We start from the raw sequence: 20,244 nt of genomic DNA, 5'->3' as shown, positions 1-20,244 counted from the left end.
TGGTTCCTGGAGCAGAATTAGTGGATCGGTTAAACTGGAATTCGATACGTATTGAGGATAGAGGGGTGCATGGACATTGGTAGGACTGGTAGGCGGCAGCTATAACCAGTGTGGGTAGGTTATTGTAGGCCTATACATTTGTCGTCATTGTGACGTCTATGTTAGTCGTTAGAGGATCTCCTCAAAACAAAAGGTGAATACACCGTCGGTGTTTGATTAACCCCTCCAAAAATATAAAAAATAAAACTTTAATCAAAACTAGGTCATAAAGCTTCTTTCGTCTTCTGTTATGGATGAATGTGTTAAGAGTGAAAGTCTTTAAAAAAAAAAAATTCGAATGTATCGCCACAGTGTATCAACGCGGTTGGAGGTTATACACCGCTTAGAACATCCCTCGATGCATTTCAATGGGACCGGCAGCGCTCGTCACACTCTCTCTTTAGTCTCCGCCCAGTAGGCAGATTCCCTCAGCTATCTTCCCCGCCTAGAAGGCGGTGCGGTTCCTCCATATCATAAGCCCCACTGCGGTCTTGCATGTGGGTGGTAGTAACTACGAAAGGGCATTTCGATCCGTTTGCTTTGTGAAGTTACTCGGCGCACAAGGAGGAAACGAGTGTGAAGGTATGGCGATGCTGCGAACACGCTTTTGTGACTGTCGCTCTGTCCCATTGCCTCTGGTTCGAGCCGGTGACGCGTTTCGCCGACTGTGACGGACCAACACCACATTTTGCGGGTGACGCGCGGGTGGTTCGGCAATCACTGTACTTCAATAACATAACGCGATCATTTAAACTGTGAGGTCTTTGTTACCTTTGTGCTTGGTGCTGTGATGGCTGCATTGTGACGTGTACCTTGACAAGGTGGGTGTATTTCCTGGCTAGATGTTGTTTTATGTGTTTTTATATAGAAATATATATACTCATGGAAGATAGAGGTGATGGAGTCTATAGAGGGAACGAATAGACGGGAAGGAGTTTGAAAAAACAAGCAAGAAGAAGAACTTCCATCAAAAGAAGAAGAAGAACAGTGAGAGGTTTGGGTTATGTGACCTGCAAGGTTGTGTATAAACAGCCTGACAAGTAATAGGGTTGGGTTATATGGGGTTCCTGGGAACAGACAAATTGATGGGTAGGGATGGAGGATGACATGACATTGTGGTGCACCTCTTCCTTAAAGCCTTTATTTATTTATTTTCCACATGGGCTAAGGCTCGTAATAGAGCTGACATATGCACACACAGACTGACATACCGACAAGACAAACATGCAGCCACTGAGCTTAGAGGAAGTGACGTCACTTCCCGGGGAACTCTGGGTACAAGTGACGTCATAACAATTGCACCGCTTCACTCGCCGCGTTTAGCGTGGCATTTCCTCAGGAGGAATTTCCTCCTCCCCATGGATGCCAACCAATGGGGATTGTCCGTGCCGTATCCTTTTCATGCAAGGAAGCAGCACGTTCCATTTTTAAAGTCTTCGGTATGACAAACCGGGTGGCCATTGGTTCCCTTCGGGAGCTCATCCGCCCTTTGTCAGGTGTTGTTTTTTGTCCTGGAAGGTCACATTCACCTTCCCCACTAGCAAAGGCAATGAGGGGTGTCAATTTAGTCGCCTTGTAGGGAAGAGTGCTGTTGAACCGTCTCTGGAAGTCTGTTCCTCAAAAGAGATAAATAAAAGAGTTGAGGTGTCCATCAATCCTGGATTGTGGGATTTTAACCAGAAAGGAGTTGCTGGAAGAATGTGTTCTGGAGGGCAGAGGGAGCAGAGGAAGCTAGAGCAGAGCGGAAGCAGTTGAAAAAAGGAAAAAAAACACAGAGGGTCCTTTCTGTGATATTAGATTTGCACATTTTTAGCTCACCTGGAACGAAGTTCAGGAGAGCTTATGCGATGGCGCATCGTCCGTTCGTCCATCAGTCTGTAAACACTTGAAACGTCTTCTCCGAAACCGCTGATGGGATTGCGACCAAATTTGGCACAAATGATATTTGTTGTGTTGTGACTAAAGTTTGTTCACGGCATTAAAAAGATCGGGGTCTACCGGGGTTGACGTGGATCCAGATTTGACCTCCCAAAATAGGATTTTGCTTTCTTTTCTGAAACTACACACACAATTCTGATGAAACTTCACCACAACCTTCACCACCCGTGCTGTGCCAAAGTTTGTTCATTGCATTTTAAAGAATCTGCCCCTTTGGGAGTCTACGGGGGGTTGCCCCCAAAATAGGTATTTGCTTTCTTCTCAGAAACTACACACACAATTCTGATGAAACTTCACCACAACCTTCACCACCCGTGATATGCGAAAGTATGTTCACGGCATTAAAAAAAAATCTGGCCCTTTAGGAATCTACGGGGGGGTTGCCCCCCAAAATAGGTATTTGCTTTCTTCTCTGAAACTACACCACAACCTTAATCACCCATGATGTACCGATGTTTGTTCAAGGCATTAGAAAAATTGGGGTCGTAGAAGGTATATGGGGTTGGGGGAAGGGGTTTGCCCCCCAAACTAGGTATTTTTTTGTTTGTTTGTTTAAAGTCTTATGATTATGTTCATATGAATCTACAGACTTGGCATTTAATATGGAATATTTTTTTGTGGGGGTGAACTTACTTTTCAAGTTGACTTAGAACCAAAAGTTCATTGGAATTATGTTGAAATTATTCTAGATTTTGTTAATGTGACCTTTAAAAGAAACAAAAACCACATTTGACATTTCGAAGCAATTAAATTGATCCTTGAAAGTGATGTAAACTGATATTGAACTCAATTCACAGACAGTACTGTGTTAAACTTCTGTACGTTTCCCAGAAGTATTTCTTTATTTTGCACATTAGCCAAATTTTTTTTTAACAAAAACAAAAGTTAAATTACAACTGGCATTACGGACAGTAAAATTACAGTTCAGTACGTCGTGTAACCCCCACGAGCATTCAGGAGAGCACGTACACGTTGAGGCATGTTGTTCATGAGATTTGCCAAGGTTTGGACAGGAATCAATAGCCTGCTGCAATTCACGCACAGAGGTCGGCTGCTGGTCCAAGTTGTCGATTTGACGCGTTAATTCTGCCCACAAGTTCTCTATCGGATTCATATCCGGGGACATGGCAGGCCACTCCATATGCTCTACACCACGGTCAGCAAGAAAGTGATGGATCATGCGAGCACGATGAGGCCATGCATTGTCATCTTGGAAGACAAAGTTTCCTTGAAAGGCTACACGAGCAAATGGAAGCAATGTTTCCAGGTCCAGGTCAGTTTTGCCCCCTGCATGAAAAGCAACCCAAACCGTCACCCCACCACCTCCAGCTTGCACTCTTGGCACTATACAATCTTCGTTGTAGGCTTCATGAACTTGTCTGCGCACTCAGACATGGCCATCTTGACGATAGACCAGAAATCAAGACGCGGCACTGAAGATCACGTGATTCCAGTGTCCTGGCTGCCATTGACGGTGCTCTCTGGCCCACTGCAATCGGCGCTGGCGGTGTTGTCTTGTCAGGCGTGGCTTTCTCAGGGGACGCCTGGGCCGATAGCCTGCTTGAACCAGTCGTTGGTTGACTAGCCTTCTGGATACAGGCACATTTGTCAGTTGCTGCCACTCAGCCCTAAGCCGATTAGCTGACTTGGTACGGCCATTGCGTACTAACCGGTGCAGCTGGCGATCATCCCTCCTTGTGGTTCTGCGGGGACGTCCTGGCCTCGATATTGGAGGAGGGACACCCCTCTGAGCATTGCGTTTCGGGATCTTTGACAACTGACCTTGTGTGATGCCATACTGCCGAGCTACAGCACACTGTTTCATGCCGGAATTTCGTAAAGCCACCACTCCATGACAAACAGCATTGTCAAGTTGACGGACCATCTCCAGAGGAAGCGGCAATATATTTTGCAGACGTGCTGCAGTTGTTTTCCACTAATACAGAACGCAACAACCGTTATATACCCGATTGTGAAGCCAATCGTCAAATGTACCTGTCCGTACATTTTGTCACGCCACCTGTGATATAATCCTGTTATTGACTTCTTGCTGCGACAGACAATCAGTGACATGGTTCTTTTAACAAAGAAATCACCGAAACTCACTAGATTGATATTCTGAGTTCAGAAAGGAAACCCAAGTCAAGAAAAAAAAATATTCCATAATAAATGCCAAGTCTGTACATGCTGCCCTTTCCTCTAGCAACCATTGAAATTGGTTTAAAATACCCCTAGTCTGTGCAGTATACCTTTTATTCTACCAGGTGAGCGCCAGGGGTATTGCCCCCATGTTTTGTTTCAGTCTCATCGAAGTTGATCCAATCATGTTAACAGCCTTAAATTCCAAGGTGTGTGTTGTTGTTTGTTATCTCCATATGCTGGTTTCAGAAGGTGTGACGGAGTCCTCCCAGGTCTCGAAGTATCCACCTCCGTTTCAGTAAGGGATCATGATTCATGGACCAGTTTGTGAAGTTTTCTTATTTCCAAAGTTTTGCTCCGAGGGCTCTTTTTGAGGGTTGTCGCCGGGCCTCGGACAGTTTCCAACTGCTGTTTGTTTGTCGTAATATTCCCAACGATGGTTTCTAAGATCTCTAGGGTTCTTTTTAAATCACTCCCGTTGCTCCAATAATCACTGGTACAATTTCGGTGCTCTTCAGCTTCCAGGATATTTTCACTTCATTTTTGAGGTCCTGGTATTTGGTCATCTTCTTGATTTCTGCGTTGTTTAGGCCAAAATTTTTGGGGACTGACACCTCAATTAGCAATGCCATGTTTTTTTTCATACCTAAGTACTATTTCTGGTCACAGTGCTTTGTTTTCTCTTTTCACACTTGATGGGATCATCAGGTCGTACGTGAGCATTACTTCCTTGTTTTAAACAATTGCTTTTGATTCATTTTTCCATGAATTTTATGGGACTGGAATATTGAAGTTTTTGCAGTTGCCAGTGGATTGCAGATGTGCTCCATAGAAGGTGACTCCTGATTTCTGTTTCTACGATGCAAAATCCACACTTGCGAGATTGACTCGATCCCGCGATCTTCTTAAAGTCTTTGGCATTGTGTCCTTGGTTTTGTGCATTAATAATGATTTGTTCTCCATCCTTGTTGACTTAACCTCTTAGGCATTCCAAAGATCCTTCTTTATCTACTCCCAATTTGTCCAACTCATTTTGTGTACCTTCCTGCTCTTTTGTCATTTTCCCAGTTGTATATGTATAATCTGTTGATCTTTCATTTTATATTTTTGTTTTGTCTTTTTTTTGCAATTGTTGGGGCTGGATTTGTTGCTGTTTCAGTTTTACGTGTGACATCTTCCATTCACACCTGTCTTTGGCAACTTTTTGCTCTGTGGGTTTGAGATACCTTCTATGGTTTGGTGTTTTTGTGTTTACTTACAAATTGGATTCTGTAGTCTGTTGAACTTTTCACATATTCAGCCAATCCGACAGTTGCCATTTTGTGCACTTGGTTCAGTTGAATCAGCCCTCTACCTCCTCCTTGTCTCGGTAGGTACATTCTCGGGATGAATTGATTTTGTAAAACATTTTGTGGATGGTGAGGAATTTTCTTGTTTTGATATCTAGTTTGATGATTTCCGATTGTTGCAAATTTTATTATTCCACAGCGCACTGGAATACTGGTACTGTGAGTTGGTTTATGGCTTTGATTTTGTTTCTCCGGGTGAGATGTGGTCAGGATCAGCCTCGTTCTAGGCTGCAGGTATTCTTTCGTATTTTGTTTGCGCGGTTTTTTGTGACATTCATTTGCCCTCTTCTATGCCAAGGTATTTGTGTGTTGTTGTCACCTCTGAGGACGGAAGATAGCATTCTTTTGAAATGTCAGGATTTCACCAAATAATTATATTCCTTATGGCTCGGCGTACTTTTACTTTTCGCACAATGTCTCCTGAGCTGCCTATTTCCACATATATATATATATATATATATCATATACACACACATGAAAACTCTCAAATTTGGACAACATAATTTTTCATTTGGAATATGAAACTTTATTTATTTATTTATGTATTCAATTTAATTTATTTTTTTTGTATACGAAGTCAAGGTTCTTTGAAGAGCCATAACTGAATGGATCAGGATGCAACAGAACAAAAGGAACAGTGGAGATAGGAGGAAACACCGACCGCAGGGTTGAAGGACAAAATAGAGTGAGAGTTGGACAAATAAGGGATGTGGAGAGGAATGGGGGTAGGGGAGTACACAAAGGCTTTGTGAAGAGGTTGAACTACCACTTAAAGTTTGTTTATAATGCTCTGATGGCCTCTTAAACATTTCCTGAAGAGCCATTTGTTTCATGAAGTTTGGTTTCCCCTTCATTAGTTTGACTTGCATAAGGTAAATATTCATTATTTCTTGTTGAGAGATAAAATTCATTCCCTGCAAGAAGCTCATATACTGTTCTCCAAGTTTTATTCCCTGATCATTGGTCATCTCCTGAGATCTTCATCTGTCATCTGGCAGACCACAGGTGCTTCACTGTCACAATTCATCCACTCCACAATGTCATCTTTATGCAGGTTCTTGGCCACTTCAGTGTTGGTTCCCTTTGTATAACGTATCAATTCTGCTGCATCAACCTTCTCACTTGAAAGTTTATAACCTTCAAAGTCTTCAGGTTGCTCCGTGTCATCAAACATGGTAGATGGCCAGACGTTATGCCGTGCACTTTTCAATGTTGGTTGTGTCACTGAGTTCCATCCACGTGCGACTGCCCACATACAGCTCTTGATGGTGAAATCCTTCTTGAATGTGGCCAAAAAAACCCCAAAAACTAATTCTAGCAACATCGGCCACAGGTTTAGTGACCCGGCACATTTGGGGTCACTTTGACCTCTAGCTGTGTTGATACTCCTCTTGTTTTAACACGATGGATTTTCATTATCTGGTGCGTGTGGATGTATATAACATTGCTATCATTTTTTTTTCTTTTTTTTTTTTTTTGCAGAGTAGGCCTTTGTTTCAGCATGATAGCCAAATTGCTGGATCAGGTTGAGCATGGATGGTGTTGACTGTCGTCTCTTGCAGAAATAAACAACCTTCCTGGTCTATACCGACTTGTGCAGAGTTCAGGAGGCTGTTAGTAGTTATCACTCATTCGAGATTAGATTTTTTTTTGTTTATTTTCTTACATAGAAACTCTGGTTTGTACAACAGCCAAATGAAGGGGTGCGGTGGTGGCATGATGTTGGTGTAATTACAGTGTGAATAGACTGACGTACGAGCTAATGAGCTACCTTGCCATCACATTTACAAATCCTCAAATAAATGAGCTTCCTTGCCACCACATTTACAATGATCGGTGAAAGTAGAAAGGATTGCTAAAGTAGTATGGAAGATATCATGGAGTAAAGCGTGCGGCCACGTTAGACTGGAAGGATGAAGATCATTCCATCAAAAATGACAAGGTGAGGAGAGCACTCTCATTTTGGGAAGATTTGTAAATGTGGTGGCAAGGTAGCTCATTTGGAGATTTGTAAATGTGGTGGCAAGGTAGCTCATTTGGAGATTTGTAAATGTGGTGGCAAGGTAGCTCATTTATTTGATTTGTAAATGTGGTGGCAAGGTAGCTCATTTGAAGATTTGTAAATGTGGTGGCAAGGTAGCTCATTTGAAGATTTGTAAATGTGGTGGCAAGGTAGCTCATTTGGAGATTTGTAAATGTGGTGGCAAGGTAGCTCATTTATTTGATTTGTAAATGTGGTGGCAGGGTAGCTCATTTGGAGATTTGTAAATGTGGTGGCAAGGTAGCTCATTTGGAGATTTGTAAATGTGGTGGCAAGGTAGCTCATTTATTTGATTTGTAAATGTGGTGGCAAGGTAGCTCATTTGAAGATTTGTAAATGTGGTGGCAAGGTAGCTCATTTATTTGATTTGTAAATGTGGTGGCAAGGTAGCTCATTTGAAGATTTGTAAATGTGGTGGCAAGGTAGCTCATTTGAAGATTTGTAAATGTGGTGGCAAGGTAGCTCATTTGAAGATTTGTAAATGTGGTGGCAAGGTAGCTCATTTGAAGATTTGTAAATGTGGTGGCAAGGTAGTTCATTTGGAGATTTGTAAATGTGGTGGCAAGGTAACTCATTTGAAGATTTGTAAATGTGGTGGCAAGGTAGCTCATTTGAAGATTTGTAAATGTGGTGGCAAGGTAACTCATTTCGTAGCATGCTCAGCATTGAACTGCATCATCTGCATCTGATCCTTGTGGGTTTGGACAAAATTAACTAAAAACTGATGTGGTTGCCAGAGGGACTCATCCTGAAGACAGACCAGGCCACCATTAAGACTTGTTGTCCCATTTCGAATCGGTGAGAATGCGATCATTATCTCCTCCACCGTCGATGGGTGGAGGTTATGTTTTCACCCCGTCTGTCTGTCTGTCTGTTTGTTTGTTTGTGAGCAGGATGTCTCAAAAGGTTATGGACGGATTTGGACGAAATTTGGTGGACTGCTTGGGTGTGTGACGAGGACAAATCGATTCGACTTCTGCCGAAGATCCGGATCCGAGCTGATACGATAATCTTTTTTATTTATTTATTTAAGCGGTTGATCACCGTTAAGAGATGGGGGTCAAAAACGATACATCGCACGATATTTCAAAAAGTTGTCGACGGATTGTTACAAAACTTGGTGGACGAGTTGGGTATGTGAAAAGAACAAGCCGATTAGATTTTGGCTCGGGCCCGGATCCAGATACGGCCTATCAGTGGGATAGAAAATGATGTTTTACAGGTTGTGTTCCTTGTGTTGTGTTCATTCCCCCGTGATTGTGTAAGATTAGAACCTGTTTGTAATGTGAACTGGAATTTTGTTTATACAGTACTATACATGAAATAAAGCTTGTATGTACATTATATGAACAAGTCTTATATTACCTTAAAAGGTATATTTAAGCTTTTGACACATACTTGTCCCATCGGAGCATAAACTTCTTTGTGCCCTCTGTGCGTAATTATTTAGGTGTGTGCGTAGCCAATGCAACACATCATCCTTGATAGTCTTGTTACTTGGAAACTTCTTTGTGCCCTCTGTGCGTAATTATTTAGGTGTGTGCGTAGCCAATGCAACACATCATCCTTGATAGTCTTGTTACTTGGAAACTTCTTGCTCACAAGACGCTGTGTTATACGGATATCCCGGTGCATATACGCAGCAGGCAATCACCACACTGTGCCGCCAATATTCCGTAAATTTCAATACGTTTACTGGAATGATGAACATCAAGATTTGTGGTGATTTTCACGTGTAACACGGGGGTTGTGTTTTCACCCGTCTGTCTGTGAGCAAGATGTCTCAAAAGCTTAATCGACGGATTTGGATGAAATTTGGTGGACAGGTTGGGTGTGTGACGAGGACTAATTGATTCGATTTTGGTGGAGATCTGAATCCGATAATTATTTTTATTTTTTATGTGATTCTTCACCATTGAGAGATGGGGCCAAAACGATATAGCACGATATCTCAAAAAGTTGTGCACGGATTATGACAAAATTAGGTGGATGAGTTGGGTAGGTAACAAGAACAACCCGATTCGATTTTGGAGATCTGGATGCAGATCCGGCAGGATACAAAACATAAACTGTTCAGCCTTGCGGAGGTATACTCTCTAACGAGTGCCATTCTAGTTTCAATTGAATTACATACTCGAACACTGTAGAACACAAATCATCACTTTGGCACTTTCGAAAACCTTCAGTTTTGTAGTAAATTTTCTAGTCTAATAAAAATTATCTGGTGTGTCTTTAAGTTAATTTTATTTCGTCAATTAAACTAGCCTTTCTCGTTTAATAAAATTCAAGTTCCCTTACAAGGAACTGCAATGCTGGAGGTGGCCATTAGACCCATCTAACCTGCATGATGGTTGCCAGCCTATGGTTGTTTCTCCGTCCTCTATCCTTTTCAAATGCTGAACTTCAATCAAGGAAGCAGCATCTGCCATGACTGTGGTACGACAACCCAAACAAAAAAAAACAACTCATGAGACTTTGTGTTGTTTGTGTTTTACTTTGCTTCAAACGTTTGTCATAGTGATGAAAAGCGTGTGATGAAAAGCGTGTGATGAATAGTGTGTGATGAAAAGCGTGTGATTAAAAGCGTGTGATAAATAGTGTATGATGAAAAGCGTGTGATGAAAAGCGTGTGATGAATAGTGTGTGATGAAAAGCGTGTGATGAAAAACTTGTGATGAAAAGCGTGTGATGAAAAGCGTGTGATTAAAAGCATGTGTTGAATGGTGTATGATGAAAAGAGTGTGATGAAAAGCGTGTGATGAATAGTGTGTGATGAAAAGCGTGTGATGAAAAACGTGTGATGAAAAGCGTGTGATGAAAAGCGTGTGATGAAAAGCGTGTGATGAATTGTGTGTGATGAAAAGGGTGTGATTAAAAGCATGTGTTGAATGGTGTATGATGAAAAGCGTGTGATTAAAAGTGTGTGATGAATAGTGTATGATGAAAAGCGTGTGATGAATAGTGCATGATGAAAAGCGTGTGATGAAATGCATGTGATGAAAAGCGTGTGATGAAAAGCGTGTGATGAAAAGCGTGTGATGAAAAGCATGTGTTGAATGGTGTATGATGAAAAGCGTGTGATTAAAAGTGTGTGATGAATAGTGTATGATGAAAAGCGTGTGATGAATAGTGCATGATGAAAAGCGTGTGATGAAATGCGTGTGATGAAAAGCGTGTGATGAAAAGCGTGTGATTAAAAGCATGTGTTGAATGGTGTATGATGAAAAGCGTGTGATTAAAAGTGTGTGATGAATAGTGTATGATGAAAAGCGTGTGATGAATAGTGCATGATGAAAAGCGTGTGATGAAATGCGTGTGATGAAAAGCGTGTGATGAAAAGCGTGTGATGAAAAGCGTGTGATGAATTGTGTGTGATAAAAAGCGTGTGATTAAAAGCATGTCTTGAATGGTGTATGATGAAAAGCATGTGATGAAAAGCGTGTGATGAATAGTGTGTGATGAAAAGCGTGTGATGAAAAACGTGTGATGAAAAGCGTGTGATGAAAAGCGTGTGATTAAAAGTGTGTGATGAAAAGCGTGTGATGAAAAACGTGTGATGAAAAGCGTGTGATTAAAAGTGTGTGATGAATAGTGTATGATGAAAAGCGTGTGATGAATAGTGCATGATGAAAAGCGTGTGATGAAATGCATGTGATGAAAAGCGTGTGATGAAAAGCGTGTGATGAAAAGCGTGTGATGAAAAGCATGTGTTGAATGGTGTATGATGAAAAGCGTAAAGCGTGTGATTAAAAGTGTGTGATGAATAGTGTATGATGAAAAGCGTGTGATGAATAGTGCATGATGAAAAGCGTGTGATGAAATGCGTGTGATGAAAAGCGTGTGATGAAAAGCGTGTGATTAAAAGCATGTGTTGAATGGTGTATGATGAAAAGCGTGTGATTAAAAGTGTGTGATGAATAGTGTATGATGAAAAGCGTGTGATGAATAGTGCGTGATGAAAAGCGTGTGATGAAATGCGTGTGATGAAAAGCGTGTGATGAAAAGCGTGTGATGAAAAGCGTGTGATGAAAAGCGTGTGATGAATTGTGTGTGATGAAAAGCGTGTGATTAAAAGCATGTCTTGAATGGTGTATGATGAAAAGCGTGTGATTAAAAGTGTGTGATGAATAGTGCATGATGAAAAGCGTGTGATGAAATGCGTGTGATGAAAAGCGTGTGATGAAAAGCGTGTGATGAAAAGCGTGTGATTAAAAGTGTGTGATGAATAGTGTATGATGAAAAGCGTGTGATTAAAAGCGTGTGATGAATAGTGCATGATGAAAAGCGTGTGATGAAAAGCGTGTGATGGAAAGCGTGTGATGAAAAGCGTGTGATGAAAAGCGTGTGATGAAAAGCGTGTGATGAATTGTGTGTGATGAAAAGCGTGTGATTAAAAGCATGTGTTGAATGGTGTATGATGAAAAGCGTGTGATTAAAAGCATGTGTTGAATGGTGTATGATGAAAAGCGTGTGATTAAAAGTGTGTGATAAAAAGCGTGTGATGAATAGTGCATGATGAAAAGCGTGTGATGAAATGCGTGTGATGAAAAGCGTGTGATGAAAAGCGTGTGATGAAAAGCGTGTGATGAAAAGCGTGTGATGAATAGCGTGTGATTAAAAGCGTGTGATGAAAAGCGTGTGATGAAAAGCGTGTGATGAAAAGCATGTGATGAAAAGCGTGTGATGAAAAGCATGTGATGAAAAGCGTGTGATGAAAAGCGTGTGATGAAATGCGTGTGATGAAAAGCGTGTGATGAAAAGCGTGTGATGAAAAGCATCTGATGAATAGTGCATGATGAAAAGCGTGTGATGAAATGCGTGTGATGAAAAGCGTGTGATGAAAAGCGTGTGATGAAAAGCGTGTGATGAAAAGCGTGTGATGAAAAGCGTGTGATGAAAAGCGTGTGATGAAAAGCGTGTGATGAAAAGCGTGTGATGAAAAGCGTGTGATGAAAAGCGTGTGATGAAAAGCGTGTGATGAAAAGCGTGTGATGAAAAGCGTGTGATGAAAAGCGTGTGATGAAAAGCATGTGATGAAAAGCGTATGATGTTTGTTTCCAAGAAAGAGAGATTTAAGCTCGGCCGGTAGCTATAGTTTGAGTGAGACAGGAAGTAAGACCAGCAATCCTGACACTGAGAGTGTAACATGGTTCCGGGCTCCACTTTAACGCTCCTAAGTTGGAACGGTAGTACCACCCTGAGCAGTTGCTGTGTACAACCTACTACCTAAAAAACCGGTCCAACCGGATGGGTGTTTTTTAGGAGACACAATCTCCTTACTGGATGGCCGTTGGCTCCTGAAGAGAGTTCATCTGCCCTTTAACAGGTGTTGTTTTTAGTCCTGCAGAGTGTCAGTCATCCTCCCCACTGGCAAGCCAGTGAAGATAGTCGGTTTAGTGGCCGACTACCCGACCATGCGACAGGTAGCACTGGGTTGCATGTTAACAGTGCCAGTCAAGAAAGAGAAAGAGTCAAGAAAGAGAGAAAATCTAAAATTATATGAATGTATTTTCATATAATCCAACGAATAAAAGTATTTTTTCACAATCATATTAAAAGAATAGGATTACAGCTTTTTCTCCCTGTATGCGAAACACCAGGATGATACAAATGTTTATTACTATTACTAGCAACGGTACCCGCCCTACGGGCGGGGCTTCAATTGGGAGGCCCAAATTAAAAGGCAAAATATCAGAAATTGAAGGCTTTTTTATTTTAAACGATTCATATAAACATCCGTTAAATCATATCACACGCAAATCATCAAAATCGAAACAGTATTTGTAGAATTTCAATAAAAGCCACATCACTGTTCATATCGGTAAATATTATTCCATCGTGTTTGGAAAAACTGGAAAAAAATTTGGAAGAACAATATAGCCAATTTTACTCCAGGGGGTCCCAGGATTACCCACCCAAAATTTCGTTGCGATTGGTTCAGCCGTTTTTGCGGTACCTGGGAACAGATGGACAGACGGACATTTGGTGAATTATAGTAAGATTGCCGAGATTATCTTTACAAGAATGGAGGCTTAAACGGCCTTGCTGCGGATCATTTCACCTATCAGGACGCCCTTTAATATGCAGCTATTCACTTCTCTGTGAAGGACCAAACCTGCATTGTAGGCGGTACGTGTTGTCTCGATGTCTTCATCCTGTTCAGTTGAAGGCCGTCATCTTCATCCTGTTCAAGGTCTTCATCCTTCATTGGCCTGTCCTGTCTTTCGCGGGGCAGATGAAAATACGCACGTGTACATTAACAAGATTGTCTCTCAAGAGCAGGAACCATCTGATGAACCTGGATTTGTGATTGGATCTGCACCGGAACCTGATGCAGCATGATTTTGATGCTGAGATTTGGCAATGTCACTGCGTTCTCCATCCAAATCGACCCATTTCACAAGGCCCTCACGATATTTATCCCAACTTACCAGTGAGCATGTGCAAACATTTTGTTCTTTCACTGATGGTGGATGCAGAACACACCATAGGGACGATGTTTTTGTGGATTTAATTTCAGACATCACGTACCAGCCGACCCTAGGTTACATGGTGGCAGCAATTACCAAATAATTAATACTTGTGTTGACACGGTAGTCACTTCTGATTGGCCACGTGTCATATTGCTCCACTGAGCGGCCTATTTACTGCTACTGTATGTTCATGCCCGGTTAATAATGAATGCTTCAAATTCAAACAAGCATCGATTACATTGCCTTGGGCATCGTTCACATGGAGAACTTTTAGTATAGGCCTATATAAACGTTTTTGAACATTTCCTGTGGTTATCAAGTAGCATCTCTTCCATGAAACGAAACTGACTGATAGCTCACGGCTGCGCACGGCCTAGTTGCGATGGTCACGCACACATGCAGTCATCTGGTACCGAACATCCACTAACTTGATTTGGTTTCCAGTCAGAATGAATAATTGTTTTCACATTGCCAGCACTGACGTCCAGTTATTTTGCCATTTCATGTATAGCAATCCTTTTCTCAAAAATTAGTTTTTCAACCAGATTGTGCTAATAAAGACTGTTGTATAATGGCTACGGTATTAGCTTTGAGTGGTGGATGTTGATACTTTGATTCCGACCCTGGCCGTGCCGTACCAAAGACTTCGGAAATGGTAGTACAGCGTTTAAAGGATACAGCACGGACAACTCCCATATATAATCAGGTTAGTGCAATTAGGTTGATGTACATGGGGAGGAAGAAACTTCTCCTCTATTGCTCCCACTGAGTGCAGAGAGAAAATCGACGTCGTAAGGATTGCGTCGCCGGTACCCGGAGTGCCCCGGAAAGATAGGTCACTTCTTCCACGCTCAGCGGATGAGTTTGTCTGAAGTCAAGTTTGCTGTTGTCTCATGTAATGTCTGCATGTGTGTGATTTATTGCAAGTCCTCCACGAGCCTTGGAGCATTGAATTTTTTTTTTATATAGAAACAAACGTGTTTCACGTTTGCTTGAGTGACAGCAATTGGTTGTATGTGAACGTGCTCTAGATTTTCGACCGCTAATCACTTTACCAAGAAATTTTGAACTCGTTGAACCACTTCGGCACAATTACCGGTACTTCAACACAATTACCGGTACGTGAAAAGACGGGCATCACTAGATTGGCACACCGTGAATTTCAGTTGGTTTGATGTACCTCAGCAGAAGGAACTTCATCGATACGCCTGTTACACGGCACATGTGAATATGCTGGCCGCCATCTTGGTTTTACCCAGACCGCCATCGATGACAGTTCTTGAACAACTTCCTCAGGCTAGACGATGTTGCACATTTGGGAGCATTGAACACGTTCGACAATATAAAGCCTGCTTCAATCTCAAACTACCCTCATGCAGGAATTTCTCCACATTTTGGTCATTTGAACCCTCATAGTAGATTATTGGATGAATGTACTTGAATTTATGTGGTGGGGTAAAAGTAGAAAAAGGTCTTGGGGGACATGGCGTCAGGGAAGGGGTAAGAACAGATAAAGACTGCCATTTGCCTGCAATGGGCAGAGAGTTAAGAAGACGGAGGAAAACGCTACCTTGTTCCTCAGCCAGTGTTATCTTTCGACAAAAAGATCCCATTCTCAAAGCCTTGAATCCCTTAGGATGCAAATTGAGACCGAGCAGCACTTGCCACAGTATGGTGCTGCATTTGATGATGCAATAAACTATTGTATACAATAACTATACAAGTTGTTGATCTCAGGATTAAAAAAATTATCTACCTCTATAAAGCCAACCACAAGTTCCTTTGTTTTGTTTTTGTGTTTTTAAATCCTTGAGAATCGCTCAGCACTACTTTATCACCTTTGCTCAATCAGCTATGTGCCGTCCATCCAGCGCCTTGTTATTTCAGGTTTGCAAGGAAAGAAGAATTGATCACGAATGAAATCTTACCACGGGTTTGTGAGATTGTTTTTATTGTGCACTCGGGTTGGTCTGTTGGTGTTCCAAACTGACCTCTAGCTCATGTTGCAGGGAACCCAGGTTCATATGACATGTGTGTTTCCCATTGGCTACTAATGTTCTAGTAATGCATGTTAATGTACACAGCTGTTACCGCCGCCACGGAAGGTGGATGGAGATTATGGCTTCACCTCTGTTTGTCTGTAAGTAGGATATCTCAAAAAGTTATAGATTCAAACAAAACTTCATGGATAGCTTGAGTGTTTGACAAGGACGAATTGATTAGATTTTGGTGCAGGTCCTGATCCATATCCGGCCTATCGGTGGGATACAACAGGTTCACTGTAATGAATTATTTTTTTTGGGAATATTTATTTATTTAAAAACATACCCCAGGTCCTTGTGTGGGGACAAGCGAGTATGAATCCAGGCTATACCAACTATACTTTTGGGGTATCTGCGTGGCCCGGGGCACCCGCACAAAGCCATTCGGGCCTACTCAAAGGCTGATCAAGCTTAATGAGCGAGCACGTTTCTGTGTATGAAGGAATCCAAATAATTCGAATTCCTTCTGCCGATACGCAAAGTCTACCTTTATTGCGACATTGGTTCCTCTCGAAGAACTGCCAGAACCATCTGGGGCTTTGCCTCGGCGGCTTTTGGGCCAAAAAGGCCGTAATGGCAGTGGAATTACCCAGCACGAATGGAACAGTTGTTGTGGTGTTGAACCTCTTGTGTGCCAGCCTTGATACATTGAGGCCTTGGCCCTATTCCAACATTCCTTCCATTTTTTGCATTGCTTGCTCTTTACTTTGTTGTTGCTTTCTGGACTTTAATTTTTTTTTCTTTTGTCCAATACAATTCTCTTATGTCCATCAGAAGTTTATATTCCTAAATATGAATGCATGATGTTTTATAAATAATTTGGCCTGCATCTCAAGCCTTGATATTGCTATAATCACTAGTTGTGCATCAGCATGTACCGGAGTTCACCAATAACACGTTGCAAAGCTTCCTTGATACCGACCTGTTTTGTTAAAACTGTCAATGTACGATGAAAACAAGTTCTATTGCTGTTTGTGTGTAAAACGTGGAGTTAACAATGTAGGTTCACAGAACTTGGGGGGCCCGGTGACGTATTCGATGTTGTTTTGCAAGTGTGACCTTGTTGAACGTGACTTACAAAACTGTGCAGTTTGATCTCTTACACAGTTTTATTTTATTACTTAAGAGCTGAAATAGCAGTGGCATGATGAAATGTCTCATCCGTTTGGAGCGAGTGCTGGGAAATATGGAAGCAAGGTGTGGGAGAGGTGGATACATGCTCACTGTGGCTAAACACAGGGCTTTAGCGTAGCTGCCAAAAGCTTCTGCAGTTGCAGTCACGTTGCCTCTTTGTACCGCGTTTCGCTGTTTTTCTCTGTCGTACAAACAGCAGCCCCTCGTCGTCCTGTGACCTCCTTCGATGTACACGCTCCTCAGCCCCATTGTGGGATTTCCTGTTCTTGTCCGCCTGCCTGGGCAGCTCCCTACGTATGCTTGCCATTCGGCACACCCTGAACCTTGTGTGGCTGTCCGACGTGTCTGGGCTGGCCGATTTGTGCTTTTCTACACCGAAGGCATGCATTACTCCATTGGGAAAATCGTCGGTCGAATGTACAATCTGACTTGGGCTTATTTTGAAAAATCGAGGGTTGTTTATATTGTGCAAAGCATATATAGGAGAGAGAGGAGATGAGAGGAGAGAGAGAGGAGAGGAGGAGAGAGAGGAGAGAGAGAGAGGAGAGGAGGAGAGAGAGGAGAGAGAGAGAGAGAGAGAGGAGAGAGAGAGGAGGAGAGAGAGGAGAGGAGCGAGAGAGAGAGAAGAGGAGAGGAGAGGTGGGAGAGGAGAGAGACGAGAGCAGAGAGAGGAGAGGAGAGAGAGGAGAGAGAGAGGAGGGAGAGGAGGAAGAGGAGAGGAGAGGAGGAGAGAGAGAGGAGAGGGAGAGAGAGAGAGGAGAGAGAGAGAGAGAGGAGAGAGAGAGCGGAGAGGAGAGAGGAGAGAGAGAGGAGAGGGAGGAGAGGAGAGAGAGGAGAGAGAGAGGAGAGAGAGGAGGGAGAGGAGAGGAGGAGAGGTGAGGAGGAGAGAGAGAGGAGAGAGAGAGGAGAGAGAGGAGAGAGAGAAGAGATAGAGATAGAGATATATAGAGATATATCAACATCAACAGGTAGGATCACCTTTTGAAGTGAGCAATGTGGTACATCTTGCTTTTCTGCTTGAGAATTGGTGACGATGCCTGGAAGATGTTTGTACTGCGGAGTGATCTGCAGTTGCAGGTTATTTACCCTATTATTTCGAATTTTGGAATATTTCTGTGAGGACTAGTTTAAGACGGCTAATGCCTTAAGATGGGCAGCTTTTCACTACGGAAACCAGCTTTTGTCATCTGGTTTGAAAGGAGGGACAGTAGGGGAGAAGGGGGTGCGATGAAAGAGTACATAAGCTGTAACAAGGCATATAAAATGAACAGGTGTGCGTTTCAACTGCAGACAATGCATTCGATAAGATGTTTTTTATTTATTTATTCCATTTCGCTTTTTTCCTTCCATATTATAGCGAGGTCTTTGTGTCTGGAGGTACACACACTCTCCTCCAAGCTGTCTTTCCTGGGTTTGCATCCCGACCGAGCTATAAACTGGCATCTCGGTGTTTCACAGGCAGGGTGATGCATCAGTGTGCGCTGTCCCTCGTGTGGATGTTAAACCAGGCGACCCATCTGCTGGCATTAGCTAGTGAATGTTAAAGATCCCATGGTGTCCTTCGCCAAAAGTAGGCGAGCTATCACCGACACCATGAACAAATTACAAATTCCTGCCCCAAAGTACAGGGGGAACAGCCACGCTCCCAGCAATGATGCAAACCAGCAGCCACGGACTGCACACGCAATAAATGAACGATCGCCGGCACAATAAACAAACTCCCAAATTCCTGCCGCCTTCCGTAGAATGTCAGGCCTGGCCAGGCAGTTGTGCATGAGAAACCTGTGGCCAAAAACTATACCTGGCAGACCGCACAAGAAGATGAAACAATTTGGGGACTTTAAAGAAGCAGTCGAGTTACGAGCTCAAACCGGATCTCAAATGAGTTAAAAAAAGTGAAAACGAAATATAATTTCAGGTTTTGATAAAACTGACAACCCCCACTCCTCCCCTCTCCCCTCCTGGGCTCCCACCTCCAATAACCTCCACAAATGTACAGGCTAAACAAGGCAGGAGCAAAAAGGCTCCAAGTGTAAATAAATACACTTTATTTGGCAGTGATGGAGGAATGATTTAACGCAAGAATCTTCAACGGTGGTAGCAATAGGAGCCAAGTTAAAGAAACATTTAGATGTACAACAAACCCGAACACCGGTTTTGGTACTTAACTTCACATGAGCAGATCCTGATTTTGCTCTATATTCACAAATTTCCCCCAAGCCTTTCTTTTTATACCCCAGCCCGATGACTTGTAATACAGCTCAGTATCTAATTACACCATCAAGCTGGTCGGAAGCATGGCTAAAAGTAGCTCGAGTGTGCGATTGGGCATTCGACGTCGCTCGCTGGCAAACGGCTCCAAAAGCAACAACTGGTCACGGCTTTTGCAGCTGCTCAGAGCAAATGCTGGACCATCGGACGTCTCGGGACTCGACCTCTGACGGGTCCCACAGGAGATGCATCAAGAAAAGATCTTCGCTGGGGTGGCATTAAAAGACAGTGGCAAAAAAAAACACAGTGGCATTGCATTTTGGTACAGCAATTTTGGGTCTGTTGGGCCAACCGGTCGCGTATTCAAGATTCAATCGACCAGGTGGAATGAGACCGAGCGAGGGGGAAGGAGGTCAGCAAGGGGCAGGTTGGCTCAGTCCGAAGACTCTCACGAGTCGATAATTCGCATTACTGCATTCAATACAATTACCACGCGTGGTAAGACAAATTTATTTCCGCCTACAAATGCAAAACTACAGCCTTATGGCTCCAGATTTCAGCAGACGCTCCGACGGTCGGACAGGTGTACAGTTGTTGACTTTTTTCACCCAAACTAGTGCCGAAGGTGTGACGAAACAAATTTATTTGCATCTAATCTGTTTCAATAATTATGATATTGGTTCACGAGTTATCAAACAGAGTGACGACTATATTCGTCATGGGTGTGTGTCTGTCTGTCTGTCTGTCTGTCCGCAGCATAACAACCCGATGATATCATCCGATCTTGATGAAACTTGGTTGGGATGTTGATATCATGATCTAGTTGTGTCCTGCCGAGAGTGGGCGTATTGCGCCCATTGTGGGCGGGGCCACACTCG

The 20,244-nt window shown here is 42.7% G+C and overlaps 1 protein-coding gene across 7 annotated transcripts in view; it reads left to right on the top strand.

Moving 5' to 3' along the window:
* The first annotated feature begins 490 nt into the window (after positions 1-490).
* The window catches only part of NUMB (NUMB endocytic adaptor protein), a 93,268-nt gene continuing 73,514 nt past the window's right edge, over positions 491-20,244 (top strand). For 6 of the 7 annotated variants that reach the window (XR_010986358.2, XM_078786734.1, XM_068130774.2 and 3 more), the window contains exon 1: positions 494-621. The gene's annotated coding sequence lies outside the window, so the exon portion shown is untranslated. Of the gene's footprint in view, positions 622-20,244 lie in introns of all 7 variants that reach the window. The other variant, XM_068130772.2, reaches the window with a different exon arrangement.

This window comes from Myxine glutinosa, chromosome 11, assembly GCF_964187855.1.
Source record: "Myxine glutinosa chromosome 11, kmMyxGlut1.1, whole genome shotgun sequence".
Taxonomy (NCBI): domain Eukaryota; kingdom Metazoa; phylum Chordata; class Myxini; order Myxiniformes; family Myxinidae; genus Myxine; species Myxine glutinosa.
This window is presented reverse-complemented; position numbering and strand designations above follow the sequence as displayed.